Genomic DNA, 18305 nt, shown 5'->3' with positions numbered 1-18305 from the left:
GTTATAAAAACACAAGAGAATAAAGTAAACGGGTATAAAATACTATATGACAGTAAAAAAAGTTTTTGTTAATAAACAAGAATATAGTTTGAAAGGGGAGTGATTTATAAAATATCCATAAAGAAAAATAAAATCTGTTTACAGTTGTGTTTCATCTGGGTGTTGAGAGATGTATCCATAGATCTCTTAATTTTGCTCTCAAAGTGCACCAGATTGATGCTTTTAACTTCAACATTTAAAAAAAATCTTCCTGGGGTAGCATGGGACCCCCCTAGAGGAGGTTAGGTCCGCCCCTCACTTTAATCATGTTCACATGGATAGAAAACTAAATACATTTGCACACATCTTGTGTCCATATCTTTCTGTTTTGGTGGTCATGCCACAACTGTGCACGTGCATGCATACGAGAGTCATGGTAAGATATCTGGATTAAGAGGTTGCTTTTTCTTTGCACAGAATGAAAGAAAGGCCGAATGAATGGGCTGTGATTTTAGTTTTTTTAAGCAGAGGTCAATCATTTGTACGGCCCTCGGAGGATGTTGAACAAATTGAAATGGTCCTTGAGAGGAAAAATGTTCCCCACCCCTGGGTTAATGGGTACTTTTGGTTGCGGCTTCTGTCTGTTTTTCCTTCTGTTTTACTGTATATCATTGTGTATGTAATGTCTATGCCTCTGGAAATTTGAATTGGTATTTTCTTACTATTGTGTACAAATAGCAGTTAGCAATTAACATATTAATTGATAACATATGAATGTATAACTCAATCATTTAGGTTAAAAACTATACTTAGTTAATGAGCCAGGGGGTTGGTTGTGCCAATGTAGATGGACCATGTCTCATAGTGACTTTTTAAAAGGTCTATAGTTTTGAAATGCATTATAGCAATGCAAGAATATAAGCTTTCTATATGCTATTACTCCTTATTTCAACCGTATATCATTGCAATTCTTTCAAAGAAATTCTACATTTATCAGAATTTTAACTCTTTAAATGTTTGTTTACGTAATGCCATTGCTTGTGGGGTGTTTTTTTCTTTATGGAATAGATCAATGATTCGCAAAATCAAAATGCATTTGTATTTGTAAAGACAAACATGAGAAATTGCTATATATGGTCGAAAATAGTAAAAAGCTACATTTTGAAGTCAATGTCATAATTATTTTATGCTGCAAGATAGATCTAATATTGTGTTTTTTTAACGGTAATCTTTTGGGTGTGAGTGAACAAATGTATGTAATATAGATATTCTATGAATTTGCAGTTATTTATGTTATGTATAACTGAAATATTGGTATGTTTTTGTATTTCATGCCATCTTAATAATAATAGATTTTTTTTTTTCATACCATGTTATAGCATGGACCAGCATGAAGTTCATGATGGTCCATGCTGGAATAACGGTTTTTGCGCCAGCAGACCAGCATAACGACCAGCAGTCCATGCTGGTCCCTGCTGGTGTCCAAGCTGGTCCAAGCTGGTCCATGCTGGTCCATGCTGGTCGATGCTGGTCCACCAGCATAATGACCAGCATGGACCAGCTTGGACCAGCTTGGACCAGATTGGACCAGCATGGACCAGCTTGGACCAGCTTGGACCAGCTTGAAGTCCATGCTGGTCCATGCTGGTTTTTTCAGCAGGGAAATGAGTGCTAATCCCAGTGTGCTCAGTGTACAACATCACATGTCATTTCACCTTCGATTCACGGTTTGAAAACGTAGCGTTTCGCCACATGCTAATGCTAACCGGAAATGAAGAATTTTCAGAATAAAAGTATGAAGTTAATAGTGTGAACTTCCGGTTTTTTCAGAATAAAACTGATTTAAATTAAATAGTGTATTTAATTCAAAATTACGCCATATCAACATTGATTTTAATTTCTAACAGTATGTATGTACATCACTCTGTATGTAGTATGTACTGTATAATGTCACATGTAGAGTTGTAGAAAATACATGGTGTACAGACAGTACAGTACACTCTGACTGTACAGTCACTACAGTGTAGCCCAGTAGTGTAGTGGCCGATGGACGCGGGGGTACGCCGTACCCCCACTTATTTGGAGCATGATCTTTTTTTTAATAGTCTAATAAATATAAAATCATTGCCAGTCTTATCAGTTGCAAGTGTGTATTTGTTGTAATAATGACAAAAACATAATACATTTCACAGTAATTATAATAAAAAATAAAAACGATTTCCTTAAAGAATTATGATTAGTCATCACGCTCGTGACCCCGCGGCGAGCTGGGGGTGTGTTAGTGACACACCCACGGCCAGTGATGTACCTGAACGCGTTCAATGAACGATCGTTCATGAACGCGTTCATATTTTGGGCGAACGTGAACTGAACGTACTGTATTTCCGCTAGATGAACGTAATTGAGAACGCGTTCATTCTCAGCGCTGTATAACGGCGTTCAAAAGTGAATGAATGAATGAATTAGTATGGACGAAGCCGAGAGCAGCTGCAGCAGCACTCGCTCAGAGTGAGACTCTACGGCAGGGGTGGGGAACCTCCGGCCGTATACGGCCCGAGAGACAATGTGGTACGGCCCTCGAGGTAATTTATAAACACGTACGCAAAAAATGAAAGAAATCTAGACCGCAAAAAAATTAAACAAGCGAGTGCCTGTTTTTCCTGGCCAAGGTCAGGGTCCTTGAACACAACACGAGCCTAACGTGTCATCACGTGGTATATGTCTCCACTGACAGGGTCCAGTTCTGACGGAGAGCACCAGAACGCCACTCCAGCACTTCAGAAATTGCAGTACCGATAAGTCCATACACATGCCGCAGTTTCTGCGTGTCTGTGTCTTTAGTTGAAAGCCCAGTGGCGATCTGCTCATCTGTCATACAGTCAATAACTTTGTTGTTATTAGCATCTGGTTAGCTAGCTATGCTAACGAATATAAGAAGCTTTTTCTCCAACCAGTGAGGCAAAGGCACATCTTTATATGATCATTATAGTTATAAAAAAATAAGAGAATAAAGTAAACAGGTATAAAATACTATATGACAGTTATTAATAAAGAAGAATACAGTTTGAAAGGGTAGTGATTTGTCAAATATCCATAAATTAAAAGAAAATCTGCTTACAGTTGTGTTTGGGTGTTGAGAGATGTGTCCATAGATCTCCTAATGTTGCTCTCAAAGTGCACCAGATTGATGCTTTTAACTTCAACATTTAAAAAAAATCTTCCCAGGGGAGCATGCCCCCCGGATCCCCTTAGAGGAGGTTAGGTCCCCCCCCCACTTAAATCATGTTCACATTAATAGGAAACTAAATACATTTGCACACATCTTGTGTCCATAAATTATCTTTCTGTTTTGGTGGTCACGCCACACCGTGCACGTGCATGCATACGCGAGTCATGGTGAGATATCTGGATGAAGAGGTTGCTTTTTCTTTGCACAGACTGAAATGAATGAGCTGTGATTTTAGTTTTTTTAAGCAGAGGTCAATAACTTGTACGGGCCTCTGAGGATATTGTAAAAATTGAAATGGCCCATTAACATCGTACAGGAGACAAATAATAGTTCGCAGCAACTTATTGAAAAAATAACTATGAACTATAAATTAGTTCATTTTTGAAACCATGAACTTTAGTTCAACATTTTGAATTATGAACTATGAACTGAACTAGTTCATTTTAAAATGTGTGAACTGTGAACTGAACTAGTTCATGTAGAAAGTGAACTTTCCCAACACTGCCCACGGCCAGCTTACCGCCCGCCGATTTTGCGGCAGCTCTTTCCCTCAAGAACGCTAACGAAAAAGCTCTATAATGGCAGGCAAACATTTTTTACTTGACTTCTTTTCTAAAAAGAATATAATTCACAAGAAGAAAGAGTCTAGCAGCACCGAAGCTACAAGTGAAGCTGCTACTAGTACTACAGTACATCATCAGAAGAGCCGCCTAAAGACGTGGATAATGCTAGATAACGTGCACGTTAGCTGCGCTAGCAACGTTCCCCTGGCTAGCTCAAGCTCACCGTTCCCAGAGGTATGGACGGAGGAGATGTGGCGGAGGAAACAAGAGACATACCCGTGGATAGACTGCAAAGCTGGGAAACTGGGCTGCAAAGTTTGTTCATCCATATCTGATGCATCAGTCTTCAAAACGCAAGGTGTGTAGTGTGTGTGTGTGAAAAAAGCAGCGCTGTCTGCTTATTTGCAATGTAGGCTAGGCCTAATCAGAATAATTTCCAGTCCAGATTCAATGTTTGCATTAGTAGGCTATATATATTTTTCGTTTTGTTTATTTAATGAGTTAATTTCAGGACAACTTTGGGAATTTTGTTTGTTTGTTATGAGTTTTAAATAGATTTTGAAAGTGGAGATAGAGAGAGAGAGAAAAGCAGAGCTGTCTGCTTAGTTGCAATACTATAGTTTATGCAATTTAGGCCTATACATTGTTTATGTAACGTATGTGCCAGTGTGTCCATGGTTTTGAGTCTGTGTGTGTCTGTTGAGCACAGCGCCGTCTGCTTTTTGCAGTACAGTAAGTAAAGTAGGACTAAGCATACCGGTAGTTTCTGTGGACCTGTCTGCCCGTTTTGTGAGTGCACTGCGCGCGTGCGCACTTGTTTGGCATTGTTTGGGATGACCTAATTTAAAATAGCGTCCCCCCAGTAAAAAAATCCCCACTACACCACTGGTGTAGCCTATACTGTATAGTAGGTGTGTAACAGTGTAATGCGTATAGTCTACTCTACACTCTACCTTTCAGCAACGTTTTAGGGATTTAGGCTCAGTCAGCTCAGGGACTGTTTGGTTACTTTAGTTTGGTAAATGAAATAAATGTTTGAACTTTGTAGTAGTTCACTGTAGTTGCTGTCATAAGTCATTTGTAGACTAAGTGGCAAAAAATGTTTTTTTTACATTTGTACTTTGTAGAGAAATGTAGACACAAGTTAGATGGGGGCACAATAAACCTGATGAGTTTGATTATGAGTTAATTTTCAATTGATAATTAGCTCACAATAAGTTCACTTTAGTTACTCACACCACTTGACACAAGACATGGGTTCAGGTCTGAACCTGAACCTCTGGACTTGAGTCTGGACCTGAACCTGAATGTGAGTCCAGGTACGCAGCACTAGTTGTGACGCTCCTAGGCTCCTTCAGCGTCATAAAGGGACGCAAATAGCTTTCAACTGATTGCAATGTATTCCCATCTGCGGCGGGATGTGACGCTCATGGAAGCCGGGCATTCGTTTGTGACGGCTGCCCTTAAAGGCATTGTGAGTGTCCATTCTCATTGGATAACGGAGAATTGTACACCCGGAAGTAAGTATTCCTCTTACTGTCGATTGATTTTACAGTGATATCTGCACTACTCATCAACTAAAAAACACCAGATTATCCTTGTTAATTACACAACATTGATTGGTTTAAATTGTGTGCAATGCTTTTGTATTTTTCCCCTTCGATTCGGAGAAACAAATATGTTTTCGGAGTAAAGGATGGCAGAAGACACTACACTACCCAGAATCCCCAGCTATCGTTTGGACTACACCATGTGCTCTGTTTGACAAACCCCGTTTTTTTTCACCATTCATTCCAATGGCTGGCGTCTATGTCACGTGATCTTCACATTTCTCCCTGCAGAAAAAGAAAACATGGCCGAAATTCGACCACGGATGATCATGAGCCAAGGACATCACCTGAGAACGAGAGGTTGTTGGCACGACAACCTGATACATTGCTAAGGAGTCTGACTCCTCACAGGCATCACTAATCCAGCGACGCATTAATAGGTGATCTTCCATAATGTAGGCCATCTTCTTTGACTTGGCCTCTTCCTGACTGATAACAGAAGAGAGACATTTAGAAAGTGTTTCATCCCTTAACTGGGCTGCCATGAATTCTTCCCGAGTGGCAGGCAGTTGTACAAGCTCTGAGCTGTTACTGGGTGATCCAGCACCAGCAGACCGGGCCTCCTCTGGCAGTCGGTCCGACACTGTCATGTCTTCAAGAAACTGCCCTGTAGCAAGAAAAAAAATCAGACAAGTCCTCTCCGTATTTCTTTGACTGTGCCCTTGTAACAACACAAGCAGGAAAGATTTCGGGAGGTACTTCAGCTGATTTCTCTGCGTCTAAACTTAGATCAGGAGAATCAATGACCTCAGGTACTGGCTTAACTTTGCCCCCAGCCAAGTCATTACTGAGGATGAAATCAACACCTTTGATGGGCAAGGCAGGGAGGACAGCTACTTTAAAGAATCCTTTGACAAGAGATGAGTGAATATAAACATTGTGCAAAGGAGCCGCAACTAGTGTCATGCCTACCCCTTGAACAACAGCACTTGATCCACATGATGATCTGGAGGTTAAAGGTAAGATGCCTTCTCTAATAATGGACTGAGAACCTCCTGTGTCCCTAAGTACCTGTACTGGCAGCTGGTCTTTAGGATCCCCTGTTAAAGAAACAAAGCCCTTGGAAATAAAGGGTTTGAAACAGGGATCAGGTACATCATCTTCCTGGGACATTTCTATGTCTGATAGGCAAACTCCTTTAATGAGTCCCATGCCTTTTGGCGTTTGAAAGCATTGCGAAAATTGTTGTTTACGCTTTAAGAAATGACACCCTGAAATAAGGTGTCCTGTTTCATGGCAGTAGTTACACTCACGGGGCCCCCGTGGAGGTGATGGTTGTCCTCTAGACCTTTCAAAAGTTGTTGGGCCAAGATCAGGTCTTCCGGTTTGTGATATTGAAGCTCTATCTGGGCGCAAGGGTGAAGAAAACACAGTCTTGTGAGTGAGCATCAATTCATCCGCTAAAACAGCTGCCTTAGCCAGTGTTTAGAGTATAGGTGAGGTCCTGATAATTTATTCCGGTAAATTACTCTGACCCTACTAATTGACCTGACCGAAGTTACTGAGTCTATGTAAGTTTACTGCTTGGCTCAGATCCACCAAACGTCAGCAAGATCTCACCTCTATTAACTCCCCGAAGAACCAGGTTCAATTAACTGCTGTTTCTATTCAGACAACTCTTTTTAATCTGTTTAAGCGATCCCGAAGGATTTTGGTATCAGTAAATGGGGTGTGTTCCTACCTAAACGTGTGTGTGGCAGGGTGCAGTCTTACCTTTGAAGCAGGAGAGGAGAGCACAGATTTTCCCTTTTATTGTCCCAATCCAAAAGGTGAGATCAGTTTATTTGAAGAAAAAGTAGGTCCAAACCAATACAGAGTCTTTACCTTTTAACACATTATAATCATACAAAACATATCATGCTGGGGTTATATTTTTTATCTAAAACCTTAATTCATATTCATTCAATCGTCTTCCAGCAAAAGTCTAATCATGTATTCTGGTACGTTCTAGCAACTTCTTCCAGGAAAAGTCTAATCATGTATTCTGGTAGTTCTAATAACATCTTCCAGCAAAAGTCTAATCATGTATTCTGGTACATTCTAGCAAAGTCTTCCAGCAAAAGTCTAATCATGTATTCTGGTAGTTCTAATAACATCTTCCAGCAAAAGTCTAATCATGTATTCTGGTAGTTCTAACAACGTCTTCCAGCAAAAGTCTAATCATGTATTCTGGTAGTTCTAATAACATCTTCCAGCAAAAGTCTAATCATGTATTCTGGTAGTTCTAACAACGTCTTCCAGCAAAAGTCTAATCATGTATTCTGGTAGTTCTAACAACGTCTTCCAGCAAAAGTCTAATCATGTATTCTGGTAGTTCTAATAACATCTTCCAGCAAAAGTCTAATCATGTATTCTGGTAGTTCTAACAACGTCTTCCAGCAATCACTTACCGAGAGCCATCTAACCCAGCTCTGAGGGACAGAGCTTACTGGGAGAGAGTATACCAGGGGTTTCCCCCTCTCTCCCCAACGAAATCCAAAAAAGCCAGTCTTTTTATGCTCAAAAAACCGGATAGAAAACCCACAAACACCTCCTCTATACCCAACCAACATATTCTATTGGCATAAGACACACCTTCCCAAGTTTGTGTAAAACAAAACATGACTAGACATATTCTATGACTATGACATAACCACCTTTTTGAGGCCTCAATGTGTTTCTCCTTAAGTCCGGAGCCCCCCTCCCTGCTGTGAGAGGAGAGGAAAAAACCTGCCTACTCTCTGATAAGAGAGTAGGGCATAAATCATAGGCCTTACACTCAATCTTAACAAACCACTTTGTTTATGCTGTAAATATAGAAAGACCTAAAATATGAAGCATTTTCATTGTGGGTTATACAAGAATATAATTGATTATATTTGATTATAACCAAGCGGCAAACTCTGGGGAAGAGCCGGGAAGCCAATACGGAAGTGCCACACACTGCAGTTCATATATTGGCCGATAGGCGATGGCTGCAGAAAGGAGCAATTTCCATAGACCCCCATGTTAAAATGCCCAACTTTACAGCGGAAAAAAACATGTTTCTCTCCCTGGCTCCATACATTTTATTATCGATATAGTTAGATTCCACCTTCATGATTATGGATCTGTGAGTGAATTGTTTTCTAACGCGACCCTTTTATTTATATTAGGTCTTAAAGTTTGTGCATACATTAGGGCGTGGTCACTTTGATTGACAGATACGTGCCTCACTGTCAGCTAACAGCAACTTGTCCACTCTGCTAGGCTACAACCATAGAGGCTACAACGTTAGTTAGTCATAGTACTGTACTTGACCCTTTAGCTTTAGCCGTGTTCGTGGTGATATACCAGACAATTAAGATGTCGTGCTGTGCGCTTGAATGTACTAACAGAACTTCCAAGAAGTCTACTCACAGCTTTTTTCGGTGAGTAAAATGATAATATTATACATGTTAACCCCGTTAGCAGGTGTTTGTGTGCTTGTTAGCTTAGCTTGTTATGTAGCTAGCTAAGGACGTAACCCTTTTTATTACATGGCTTAGTTGAATACTCGATTCTGATTGGTCAATTCAGAACACGTGACACGTTGTTAATACCGAACAGACAGACCGCTGTCAAGGACTTATTGACCGTTGTTAAGGACGCTCACATCTTCAGAAAGAAGTCCGGTCGATTTAACTGTATACAGTTGGGCCGAAAAGCAAACTGCATGCAGTTTGCTTTTCGAACTGGGACAAGAAAAACAGCGGAGAAGTAACGGGGCAGAAACCCTCCTTTTTACGCAGCGGTCCAGACATAGACATCAAACGGCGACACATATTCACTTGCCAGTTACTTTGGCATCAGGGCAGGATATCTAGATACTTTCCAATGTTTGACATCATGAATTGTGCTACTTTTAAAGCAAGGAGCGATGTTTTCAAATCTGTAATCAAAAATCTCCTCAAAAACGCAAGCAGGTCCTACCGTTGGCTTTTCAAACTGACAAGAGACGCTCTCACTGTTTTTCAAATGTAACAGTTTGAAAAGCAAGCAAACTGTCTGATTGTCTTTAGTTTTCCGCTGGCGTGTGATAGCAACATGGAGGATTTTAACATTCATTTTAATATATTTGGAGAGCACAGTAATTTGGAGTAATAGTTAGTGGCTGATGAGTCCCCAGTGAAGAAAAGAAAAAGACAAGAGGGACAAGAAAACAGCGGAGAAGTAACGGGCAGAAACCCTCCTTTTTACGCAGCGGTCCAGACATATACATCAAATGGCAAAACATACAGTGTGCAGTTACTTTGGCATCAGGGCAGGGATATCGAGATACTTTCCAAGGTTTGACATCATGAATTGTGCTACTTTTAAAGCAAGCAGCGATGTTTTCAAATCTGTAATCAGAAAGCTCCTCAAAAACGCTATCGAAGCAGTTCCTGCCGTTGCTACGTTAGTTCAAACAGTAACATCGGACTATTTTTCTTCGCGGATGCATGTCAATTTAAATCAATACATACAACTATTTTTTAAATCAATAAAATCATTTTCTAAATCCATAAAAGCATTTCAATTAATATTGGGAGTCATAATGTTACTTTGTTGAGAATGTGGCCATGTAATAAGCGGGATAATGTGCAGCGACTTGGTCATTATGGGGAAAAGAACACCTTCATGCCGATCTAGATCCCTCCGCTTCGCGTCGGGCTCCTGATCAGCCTGTCGGTGTTCTTTTCCCCATAATGACCGCGTCGCAGCACATTATCCCTTACATGCATGTGTATATATATATATATATATATACAGTTTAGTTTATGATTCAGCCTTGGGTAAGACTTTTATAGTCTATGGCTATGACGCCCATAATGCTAAATGGGAGCAAATGTTAAAAGGCGACCCAATTATCCCAGTGGTGGCCGCCGGAGTCCGCCGCCGAAGCTAACCGGAGCCGAAGCTAACCGGAGCCGTAGCTAGCCCTTTGCGGCTCCGTTAGCTTCGGCCAGCGGCGGAGCCCGGCGTTATAACTGGAGATCAAGGAATGCAGCGAAACGCGGACTTGGTTCGCCTGCAGCCCGCTATAGTATTAGCTAAAGAAATGATGTTGAACAAGGCTTATTAAGCTGAACATCGCCACAATTGTTCTGCTATGTATCGGTACTTATTTTATTTTATTAACGTGTGAATGACAAGCATTAAGAATAACAACAAATAGCTATTTATCTTGCATATTGTCTCGTTTGATTATGAATGTAACGTTTATATAGTGGAACTACACTGTTTTATCAAAACCAAAGTGCCACGCAGTAACTTGGTAGGCCCATGCATGTATTTCAGCAGGAAATGTGCAACCTAGATTACATTTACCAACACAGACTATATAGAAATATTTGTAAAAGTTGTTCATGCGTTACTAAGTGAATATGGCATTAACCCTCCTGTTGTCTTTGGGTCGGTTTTCATGTATTTTTGAATAAAGGTTTCCTTTAGGTGATCCAGACAGGCTGGACCAGTGGGTGCTGAACATCCGGAGGAATACATGGACCCCCAACGTTTCTTCTCGCCTGTGCAGTGCACACTTTGAGAGTCATCCCTTCAGCACGGACTCATGGGTACAGATCCTTTTTTAAAAACAAAATAACTTGGTTCCATTTGTGAGTGTAAATTGTTGTTACTAATTAAATACATGTTATACATCATACAATGCTAAATAATTGTTATGGCACAGCTTGCACATCAGTGATGAGTAATGTTCTTTTTATTAAAGGCCAAATTAAGATTTTGCCAGTTAAGTAAAGAAAAATAGAAATCGATTTGTTTGCAAACCATCACATTTCTCTTCAATTTATGCAAAGACTCTTTATCATAGATAGAGAATTGCCATTTCCCCCCACATACTCTATGTTAAAAACAGATGAATTATATTACCTTTTTTTACATTATTTTAATAGCAACATTCATTCATCTGTTGTCATCTTATAACTTATTTATCTTAACAGCTATCACTGTAAAAAAAAAAATGATTTAATTTTACTATACAATATTTATCTTTACATTCTGTTCTTGCATGTCTTATTATATTTACGTGTATATAGATTTCTGCCTGCACTAATTTATTATTCTTAATTTAATTTTGAATTTCTTTTATTGTTTTATGTCTTATATAACTGTTGCATTGTTGGAGGAGCTCGGGACAGATGATTTTCATTGCCATTCCCACACTGTAGCCTATGTGCTATGACATAAATCCTTTGAATCTGAATCTTGGAAACACGTAATTGTTGAATGGATTAACTGCATAGTTAACATGTTGGCCCTCTATTGTCTTTTATAATGCACTCTTACATTTAAAACAACATTATTCAAAAGAAAGTTGAATATCTACAGACCTCAACAAGTTATTTTATGTGTTTTTGTTTATTATTTTTATTAGAGAAGGAGATGCCTGAAAAACACTGCAGTGCCCACCATTTTGTATTTCACCAAAGAACAACAGCCTAGAAGGAGAAGTAGGTGAGTAACAATGACGAGGTCAGTGACACTCCTAGTTCGACTGTTAATAGCAATGAGGAGGTTGCAGATGTAGACCATGGTAGTGGTGAAAACAGTCTTGCTGCTGATCAGAGCAATATCATTATGATACAAGACACACCTGAAGAAGCCTTTGTTGTTCCACATGTGGAGCATAATGACGTTCCAACAGTCAATGCTTGTGAGGAGGATGTTGGTTTGGGGAGCAGCAGCCAACAAACAGACTCCGCCTCTGTTCACTCTCACACTTGGGCTTTAAACTAAGACGGGTCGTACTGAATAGTTTGTGCATACATTTCTAACATGTGATCTTTCTTTCATGTAGGACGCTTGAGGGAAGTTGCAACGCCTCGGCCAATGGGATGTCTTCTCCACGTGAAAGACATTGAAGGCATCATTTATAACTTGAGACAATTTTCCAAAAGTGATGACTTGTATTGGCTTAGATAGTAATGGATTACATCGAACACGAATCAAGATCGTATAGAAAAAAATGAAAGTGTAATCCTTAGTTACATAGGAAGAGATGTAATCGGATTAGTTTTACTTTTTTTAATAATAGGGAAACTCAGGATTACAATCTTATTCAAAACCTAAAAAGAGCAGATAGTGGTTGTTGTAAAATGATCAAATGGTATCTCTTCTCTGGAAGCCGTACTGTTCTGGAGGCTAATACTTTCATTGTGAATCTATACCTACTGCCTGAATCTGCTTTATGGTATTATATTATACATTTTAAGTAAAAAAATCATATTCATATTCCTTCTCTCCTGTGTTTATTTGCATTGCATTTGATATTGAAGTAATCCAAAAGAAAAAGAAAGTTATCAGGTTACATTACTTTTATATCTTGATACTCACATGAAGTTACTGGTTGTGTTTTTGGCAAGTAGCCCTCCCAAGCCTGTGCATAAGTTATATCATTTTAATTACTGATACAGTTGTTGCACATCTTTAATTTATTTTGTAGTGTACTTAAAGGGATAGTGGAAATTGAACCCCAAATAGTTTCGTTTTAACTTATATACAAGCATAATTACGTACCAAAACAATCACACCTGATTAAAAAAATATAATAATTGCCTTACGCATGTTAGAAGCACTTTATTGCAGCTTCCCCGAACTTTTTTAGAAACGAAATGATCGAGTCAGCCAAACCGGAAGTGAGGAAAACTCAGGAAGACGAAACAATAACAAACCATGGCGTCTATGCAGAATGAACGTGGAAGGGCAAATATACCAGACAAAGAAGAAGGATTGTACGAGGTATCCAGTGATGATAGCGAGTCAGAAACATCCTCTCGGCTTTCCTGCGAAAATGTAGTTTTAGGAACTGAATCTGAATCCGGTTCAGTAAGCGACGATGGTGAGAATATTGAGCCAGACGATGGACCATTACGTCCTTATTTGTTCGAGCCCGAGGTGATGGAGTTAGTTCACGGCATGGGCAATGGCGAGGATGACCAGGACCAGGCGCCAGATGATGCACCCCTACGCACAAATAATCTTGACTGGTAGGTCCCTAAGCATAGCTCACGCTAGGCGCTATATTATATATTGCAAAAGTTGGCATGCATGCACTGTAGGCCTATAGCTATGCCCGAGGATGACTGCATGTAGGGTACATTTCATAACATACCAGGGTCAGGTTCACATAAATTATCTTGTCACATTTATTATTGTATATGTAACAGCCTTATGGGCATTAATTACATGAATACATTTAAATGAATTGTATACTAGCATGATATACAGCTAGAGCCAATCGGTCTTTTGACGTAGTATGGTCCTAATCCTAGGCTAGCCAGGCTGCCTGTCAAGTGTAGGCTGTACTCACAGTACTGTTAGTCTATCATGTCTATATGATGACTGTAGTGTACACATTCGACACTGTGTACCGGATTATCGGATGACGAGGCCTCCGGTCGCCTAATCGACAGGCAATAAATGGCGTTGTACACAATGGTACAGGCTAATGATGCATTAAATCAGCCAGAAAACATAATAAAATACTCGTGCCTCGTCCAATGTTTGTGCCCGTCTTCCTTTGTTTTCGTCATCACCCGAAGATTCCCGAAGTATTTCGTTTCATTGAGAGGGCGTGGTCGGGAGCAGTAAAATTGAAAATAAAATGAAACTAGGCGCATGAAATTAAAAAAAATGGTTTATTATGCTTATTTTTAATAAAAATACATAAGTTAAACCCAAAATTCGCGGATTTCCACTATCCCTTTAAGTCATACAATGATTCGAAACCTTTACTTTTCATAAAATGCAAGATGTAACTTTCAATGTGGCTTGTGTATTTATCACATTTTCAATGTAAATAGATCTGATTACATAAAGAGTAAAAGCACAATCTTAAATGTTGACAGTTATCATTTTCCTATGCTTATTGTTAATGTAGTGGTGTTATGAACAAAATGTTGTCCTAAAGGAAATTAAGATGTTTTTTATTTGTTGACAAAAGATTTAAAGTAGATGCTCACAACATGTGGGAACATTTATAGAGAAAAAATGTTCTATTGTAAAACAAATATTTATCTGCATACTGAACAATTTAGAAACTCTCTAAAAGGTATTATCTTCTGTGACGGTACGACCCTGTAGGGATTGTGGGTATTGCACTTCATAATTACATTCTATGGTATGCTTATGACATTGATGCCAACATACATGGGACTAGGGGAGACCTTCCTGTTGTTTGCATTGTCATGATAAATGACAGTGTAGTATTCATTGTCAAGATGTTGTGTTTTTAAACTTGGGACTCTTTTCAGACTGCTCCGGCTTGGGAAAAGATTTGAGCCTTAATGTGTAATGTTTTCTGTATTGTATGGTAAGCTTATCCTTTCATTTGATAGTCCCATTTGGATGTGATAGCTAACATTTTCAGTAAGCAGTAGACAAAAGAAGTGAAAATATGAATGTAATTTATTTTCAATATTTACATAAATACATAATTATTTTAACAAATAAAATAACAAAAAACATCATAACAAATACAAAATAAAAGGTTTGACAGACAGCCATGCCCAGCGTGGGCCTGGAGAGCTACAGAGTCCATTGGGGGACATTTTAGCAGTTCACAGTCTTTGGAGGTGGTCTTTCAGGCAATTGGCTAGTGACTTTACAAAAAATATCATTTCCCCAAGGGGTGAAATTAACTCCATCTCGCAAAAACAGCCCAGGACTGTCATGTCTAATGTTGGAGTGGTCAACAATGGCACCATTTAGGCTATGAACAAAAGTAGCCATAACACTGTTAACAAACTTCCGGGCCTTGTCCATTTTGACAGGATTTGCACCAGCCCTCCACCGGCGCCTCTGGTTCATCTGGGAGAGCATGATCTTCATGCCAGGGTGCCGATGGTGAAGCTGGTGCAGGTCCTCCTTCATCTGGTTCAGCAACTGAACACTGGGCACATCCCCCAAGTCATTGCCGCCACAGTGGATGAGGAGGACATCCGGGACTGCTCTTCCTCGCAGGGAGTAGGAAAAGAAAGGGAGGACACCTCTCCAGCGCAGTCCACCCCAACCGAACCAGCACACCCTCAGGTCGAGGCCAAGGTTGCTGCCGATGGTCTCTGTAGCTCTCTGGGCTCCATGCCGGACATAGCTGTCTCCGATTATCCATACAGTCACTATGGGAGGAAAATAAATGAGAGCAACAAATGCTTCAGATCATGAGGAATATCAAATCAATTATAAAGGGTTTCTCATGTTGTTCCTTTGACAATAACATGCAAAATAACTATGAAATCACACCTGTATGGTTAAAAGTAACAAGAGAGCAAAACCTCAAAAAACAGATTAACAGCACACAGTTTATATATATATATATTTATATACTGTGTGCTGTTTATCTACAATTGTGCACACATGTATATGTATAGTATGTTTGTGTGTAATGTCAACCATCTGAAGTCATGTAAAGTAAGCCAGGACCATCAATTTACAGGTTGTGCAGTTTGGCGTGGAGGAGGTTGCCATCTTCATTTTTCTTAATGCTGAAAGAAATAAAAATGGTTTAATCAATATAAAAGCACCTTTCTTTTTCTACAGTCATATTTCATTAATCACATTTAATTCACGCAACACTGGCCATATCTCTGCTAGTTTACAAAGTTTAGTTACAAATGACATTTATATTTGAAAAACGGTGAAGCACTTAAAAAACAATTGTATAGTGTAGGTTCAAGAACATTTAAATCAAAAGAACACGTTTTGTAAAGTTACAGGGTATCTTACCTTCAGAATATGCCGGGAACGAGGAGCAGTGACCTCAAGCTGGGTTGTTAGCATAGGTTGTTAGCTTAATACTGAATAGAGCATGTTAGCTTAGCTTCTTAGCCTGAGCTAGGTCTGGAACATCACGCTCGGTGGCAGCAGGTCCCGCCCTGTCCAACCTCGGCTCCGCCTCAGCACCGCCTCTTTGCCCTTATTTGGAGCAGGCGGGAGAAGGCGGGAGTTAGACTCTGACGTCGCTGTCGAGCCGTTAGTGGCCGACTCCGCCTACTAAGGGCTTCACGGCAACTCTGCAGAATCCTATGGGTGACGTCACGGACCCTACGTCCATTTATATATACAGTCTATGATTATAACTAACTTTCGTTTTAAGTATTCAACATACTATGAAGCTCTCAACACCCTCTTTTTAAAACGCAAAGTTATCAAACAGCAACAGATAAAATCGTAAAAACACATACATATTACATACGTAAAACTTCAAGCATCAATATCATGAAAAGTTCTTCAGTATGTGTAATCAGGACGACCTTTTGATGAACCTGGTGTGGAGAACACCGAAAACATAGTACCTCACTGGAATGTTCTCGTCATCACAGGTCAGGCACCCGAGTAAAAAGAGTCATGATGATCATAGATTTGTGCACACCCCCACTCGGCCTGGCACTTGCAGGAGCGGGGCCTATCTGTGGTTCCGGTGTAGACTCCTAAATCCATGTTGCTATCTGATGTAAATCCTTGACCCTGACCATGGAGGGGTTGAGGTTCCTCCCTGGATGACACCTCCAAACGAAAGCCAGATAACTCGGCCGACAGTTGTTGTGGATTTTTTAGACCTTGTCAATAATCGCTCATGACTTTGTGACAAGGTCAATGAGGCCCCACACAATGATAGCACAAACGAGGAACCAGAAGCATATGAAACAGCTTAGCTGGCACTCGCTCATGGCATCCTGTGTGTGCAGTGTGAGTGTGGTGCTGGTGGTGACTTGGCACGTCACTTGTTGTCGGCTGTTTCTACCGTCTCTCCCGGCCTGTGACTACGACCTTGCAGTGGCTGACGTGGACCCACGTAGCTCTCTCGGTGACCTTGACCGCTGTCTGGGTGACGAGGAGCACCTGGTAGGGACCTTGCCAACGGTTGGATTTCCAGCTCTTTCTCCGTTAGTCCTTGACCAGCACGAAGTCGTTGGAGATGGTGAGGTGGACCAGTGTCAGGGGTAGGTAGGGCTGCTGCTACCTGGCGTCTGATATCTGACCATGCAGTTATCAGGTAGTCGTCGTCCCTTTTTGGGAAATCCCCTGCGATCGGAGTGGCTCAGCGGATAGAGATGCAGCCTGTCCCACAGAGCTGGAAGAAACATCATCCTCCACTGGCAGGGTACAGGTGACTCAGCCGCTGGCTCCATGCTGCACAGGTTTCCTGGGTCCAGGACTTGGCTTCACTTGAGGCACTGTGACTGAAGTTGTCCCGCTAGGCAGGTTCAAATCCTCTTGGTAGATTGCTGAGGTATTAATCTCAACAATATAGCTAAGATCAAGTATAAATCATTTCTCTGATTCATAAAAAGTTGTTTTCAGTTTAAAAACTTCCCCAAGGGTTTTCTCAAGCACTGGGCCATAACTTACTCTTATCAGTTTAACGACCTGACAGCCCTACACCTCCATGCTGTGTGAAAACCAGCAAAAAAGAAGAAGGAAGACGTGCTAAAAAAAGAAAATCTAATTTAAATGAACACTGTTGTAGGGTGTAGGCATATAACAATTAAAATAACTGAAAAGAAAACTAATAGTATAAAATTAAAAAACACTGAGAAAAATACAAAGGTTATTTCCCATTTCCTCTTTGATACTGAGGTATTCTCCATTCAAGCTCCAATGATCCATATGCTAATAGACAGAGTTTCCTCTTGCCATCTTTCTTTGCATAATGCACTAAAGATTCTAACAGTTCTACTGTTAAATCCTTTGCATTTGAGCTATTACTTGTTACTCAGACTTAAATTCCCTCTTTTGCTCTATAAAATATCCCTTGGTACCGAATTTACCAAGGCAACTTCTAAATTGTTGCGGGAAGATCCCACAAAAAGCCATCCTCTCCTGTGGAAGAAAGCACATTAACTGCCACGGGTGTGTGCAAAACATGTCATGTGATGTGAGACTGATGGCATCAACAGTGGGCCGGTAGGCCGTAGTCATATTCCT

At 40.3% G+C, this 18305-nt stretch overlaps 1 long non-coding RNA gene across 1 annotated transcript; it reads right to left on the bottom strand.

Annotated features, from left to right (window-relative positions):
• Positions 1-14915: 14915 nt before the first annotated feature.
• On the bottom strand, positions 14916-16375 carry LOC139433944 (uncharacterized). The gene is made up of 3 exons (XR_011643328.1): positions 16104-16375; positions 15812-15862; positions 14916-15496 (listed from the first exon to the last, which is right to left on the bottom strand). It is a non-coding gene; the product is annotated as an uncharacterized lncRNA (long non-coding RNA).
• Positions 16376-18305: the final 1930 nt, after the last annotated feature.

The sequence above is a fragment of the Pseudochaenichthys georgianus genome, chromosome 6 (assembly GCF_902827115.2).
Source record: "Pseudochaenichthys georgianus chromosome 6, fPseGeo1.2, whole genome shotgun sequence".
NCBI lineage: Eukaryota > Metazoa > Chordata > Actinopteri > Perciformes > Channichthyidae > Pseudochaenichthys > Pseudochaenichthys georgianus.
Note: the sequence above shows the minus strand (reverse complement) of the source record. Positions and strands in the feature narration are given on the sequence as shown.